The sequence below is a fragment of the Curcuma longa genome, chromosome 16 (genome assembly GCF_044706935.1).
Source record: "Curcuma longa cultivar G26 ecotype Majalengka, Jawa Barat chromosome 16, ITB_CL_G26_1.1, whole genome shotgun sequence".
Taxonomy (NCBI): domain Eukaryota; kingdom Viridiplantae; phylum Streptophyta; class Magnoliopsida; order Zingiberales; family Zingiberaceae; genus Curcuma; species Curcuma longa.
This window is the reverse complement of record NC_133876.1, coordinates 11,461,440-11,466,012: the sequence shown is the minus strand read 5'-3', so window position 1 is coordinate 11,466,012 and position 4,573 is coordinate 11,461,440. Positions and strand designations below refer to the sequence as shown.

The following is a 4,573-nucleotide window of genomic DNA, read 5'->3' as shown; positions in this document are numbered from 1 at the left end:
ATTATTAAAAATTATTAATTTTATTAATAAAAATTATTAATTTTATTAATAATATAAATTAATAATTATTAATTATTAATAAAATAATTTATTTTAAAGACAATAAAAATAATCTTTATTATTACATTTATTTTTATTTTATTTTAAAAATTAGGAGGGTATTATTGATATTTTATAATAATAAAAATTAGATTCTTTTCTGAAAATAATGTACACCAAACACTGTAATGTAATCATTATTGTAATCAAAGATTACATGCATTCCTTCAACCAAACATAGTAATGTAATCAAGATTACATTACATTACATTACAAACTTGATTACATTACAAGCGTGATTACATTACGTCGTACCAAACGTAGCCTAATAATAAAGAAAGAGTATTAGTACAAAAATAAATATGTAATATTAAAATTTTATAATAATTATGAATAACAACAAAAGAATTTGAGACTTAAGCTTAATTTTAAACAAAATTGCTATACAAATCAAAGCAATTTAATTTCTTATTTAAATCAATGAACTTGAGTAAAATCCTAAAGAAGTAAAACACCAAAAAGAAAACATAAGTAACAACAAGAACAGGTTGGATCTTTTACAAAATTTATAGGGTAAAAAAATTTCTAAATGAATAACACACACCAAATTTGAATATATAAAGTCATCTCATTCCTTAATCTCTGACGGAATAACAGAAAAAATGTTTTGATAAATATGAAAGTCAGTTCTGGATGTTTCTAAAAGTTACGTTAGATGCTAAATTGCCCTATTTAAATGGATATGGGGGCGGTTTATCTCTTCGTGACTTGTCCATTTTTTTTTAGTCAAAAATGGTTGCGCTTGTCTACTGGTCCCTTCTCTTCCTCGTCGCACTCCTCTCCTCCCTTCTTCTCGCCGGCGGCCGAGAAGCAAGAACCAATCCGGCGATCCGGAAGCTACCCCCAGGCCCTGCGAAGCTCCCGGTCATCGGTAACCTCCACCAGATACGCGGCAATCTGCTGCACCAGTCTCTATGGAAATCTCCAAGCAGTACGGCCCGCTCATGCACCTAAAGCTCGGCCAAGTCTCCGCCGTCGTCGTCTCCTCCGCCGCCCTCGCCAGGGACGTCCTCAAGACCTTCGACCTCGCCTGCTGCTCCCGCCTCCACAACGTCGCCACCTCCGAGTTCTCCTACGGCCGCTCCGACATAGCCTTCATGCCCTACGGCGAGAGCTGGAGGCAGCTACGCAAGCTCTGCACAGTCGAATTCTTCAGCGCCAGAAAGATCAACTCTTTCACGTCACGTAAGGGAAGATGAGATCGCGAGGATGGCGAAGCATATCTCTTCTCGCATCTCGAGCTCCCTCGCCGTTAACGTGAGCGAGCTCGCCCTGTGTTTCTCCTGCAACGCGACATGCAGGACGGCCTTCGGTCGAGACATCGCCGGAGACGACCTCAGCGTTTACAACGTGCTCAGGGAAGCGCAGGAGATGATGGGTAGCTTCTTCATGGCAGACTTCTTTCCCCTGCTCAGGTGGATCGATGTGGCGACAGGTATGAAATCCAGGCTTCGGAAATCGTTTCTTGAGCTCGACGGCATCTACCAGAAATTCATCGATCGCCATCTCGACGCGAAGAGTCGATCAGGAAGTGAAGAGAATGAGGATTTATTGGATGTTCTGCTTCGGTTGCGGAAGGATGGGCAGCTGACAGAGGAGAATCTCAAAGGAGTTCTTATGGTAACATTAATTATTTTCAGAAAATTCGATGTCAAAATGAATTGTCGAAGTTAAATCCGATTCAATCATGGGCAGAATATTTTCATCGGAGGGACGGATACGTCATCGGCGGTGGTGGAATGGGCGATGGCGGAGCTCATCCGGCAGCCGGAGTTGATGAAGAGAGCCCAAGAGGAAGTGAGAAGCTGCGTGGAGAGACGCAAAGGGAAGGTGGAGGAGTGCGACCTGCACCAGCTTCACTACCTCAAACGCATCGTCAAGGAGACGATGAGGCTGCACCCGCCGGTGCCGATGCTCCTCCACCGGGAAACCATGCACCCGGTCACTTTAAGCGACGGGTACCAAATTCCTCCCAAGACGACGATCTACGTGAACGCATGGGCGATCGGGAGGGATCCTGATGCGTGGGAGAGACCGGAGGTGTTCGACCCGGAGAGGTTTGTTAACGTAGCGTCGCCGGCGGTGGACTCATTTGCGCACTATGACTTCAAGCTGATTCCGTTCGGCGAGGGGCGGAGGATTTGCCCGGGAAGAATCTGGGGATACTGATGGCGGAGTTGGCTCTGGCCAACCTCTTGTACTCCTTCGACTGGCAGTTGCCGCCGGGAATGAAGGAGGAGGACTTGAGCATGGAAGAAGCGCCGGGTGTTACTGTGCACAGGAAGCATGCTCTGTTCCTGATGGCTGCCAAATCTGAGGAAAACTGAGCATGCTGTTCATCACCTACACTCTGATAATTAAATAATTGCGGTTATGATTAAATAAGTCTTTGTGTTTCTGTTCATCTCCTACAGTAGGATAATTAAATAATTGCGGTTATGATTAAATAAGTCTTTTGTGTTATATAAAATTAAATGTTGGATTATATATGATTCGATGACATGAGTAAAAGCTGAAAATAATAAAAATAAGAGTATTATGAATAAAACTCTCAAATAAGTTAATCTCTCAGATAAGTTAATCTATGACGGGCGGATCAACTCATTACAAATTCATCATACGACGGAACGGGGTGGGCTGACTCATTAATTTAGCAAATTGGAAAATCTTTAATCCTAATCCAAGGCGGGTTGCGAGTTAGGCGGGCCAACCCACAGACCTGTCAAAAAATAAAAATAAAAAATGTTAAAAATTTATGTTTAGATTACAATTTAAATGGATCAGGTTGAAATTGTTAAGCTTGAATTGTAATTTAAATGGATCAACCCGACTAATTCATTGAGTTTTCTATTTTAATTTTAAAATTTAAAATAAATAAATAAACTTTCTCAATCTGCGGGTCAACCCAATCCCACCGTAGACTAACCCACGCGGGTCGCGGGCCTAGGTGGGTCAACCCATCTAACTCGGCCTCTTAAAATGGATTGATAAAATGTCAACCCAACCCACCTAAATTATTTGGTGGGGCGGGCCAACCCGACGGGTCCAATCCAAATTAACGGCTATAGTTATGAATGAGTCGATATATAAGAATGGATAAAATAGGAAATGAAAATATTAAAGAGAAAGTCGGCGTTGTATCTATTAAAGAAAAATTTCGAGAGATATTTAAAATAGTACAGATATGTAGGTAGACGATCAATAAATGATTTAATTAGATGATCTAAAATCATGATAAATGTGCATATCAAACAAGAAAGATAAAAAAATTAATTGATAATAATAAAATAAAATAAAATTTATTTAAATATAAATAATTATATAGTATGAAAAAAAATTTAATAGTTGATCTCATCTAGTGAGATAAAACTTGATTATTATTATTATATCTCTTAAATAAACAATGATGTTTGACTCTTTTTTCCCATTTAGAATTCAAACTACGATTCTTTTATTGCTCTTCTAAATATTTTACCAATTACATAACATTCATTGAAAGTGTTAATGGGTTGATATATCCTAGTCAAGAAAGTTAAGATTTGATTTACGTGGAGATAACACGTCAGACATGCCCAACTGGCTCAGCGCCCAACTCCATGCCCGATTGGCTCAACACCCAACTCCATACCTGACTGGCTTGACGCTCGACTCTATACCCGGTTGACTCGATGCCCGATTGACTTCTCGATCCTCCAGATGGAGGTTGACTCCTCAGTCAATCCAATCTCACCGAGTCGACACTCCTGCCCAAGTGGCTCCACTTCCCCAACCCTACTTCTCTCGATCATATTTGGCTGAGCAACATATGAAATGGTAAAGTATTCAACGGAAAATCACCTACCACATTTAATACAACATGACTTTTTACTAATCATCGATAATAAGATCCTCCCTTATGATGATGGGATATTCTCTTTACCTTCAATGTGACATCTTCATAGATGGCTCTATAAAAGGATCCCGCTTCCCGCTGGCCAGGTACGCATACGCACACACTTGTATACACACTCTCTATATTTACAATTCTCCTTTTCTACCTTCAGTCGACGAGGAATTAACTTGGACATTGGGATGGCTGGGCCAGGACACCCCTGGCCTCCATACTAATCCTTTTTCTTCTCTTTAAAGCTCTACAGGAACACCATCTTCTCCAACTGCTCATGGGCTCTGTGCGACTTGTCAATATAAGAGTCAAATGTCCGGTGATTTATCCGAAGACGATCTCAAACAGAAATAAAAAGACATCTTGCACCTTTGTACATACACATTGTTGGGCTCCTCTATCTCTATAATGTGCTTATTAATGTACCTTTCCATCCCTATGAAAAGAATTCCTTTCAATTCTTCAATTCACTAAAAAAATCATAAGCTTCCCTTTGAGTTTTTCTCTTCTATAAGTATGTCTTCTGCAAAAAAGGTGGATCCGCCACCTTAGCGGCCCCACACGGTCGGCCCCACGACCATCTGTGAGGAG

At 40.5% G+C, this 4,573-nt stretch overlaps 1 pseudogene; it reads left to right on the top strand.

Moving 5' to 3' along the window:
- The first annotated feature begins 821 nt into the window (after positions 1-821).
- LOC141847788 (cytochrome P450 71A1-like) lies at positions 822-2,529 on the top strand (annotated as a pseudogene).
- The last annotated feature ends 2,044 nt before the right edge of the window (positions 2,530-4,573 follow it).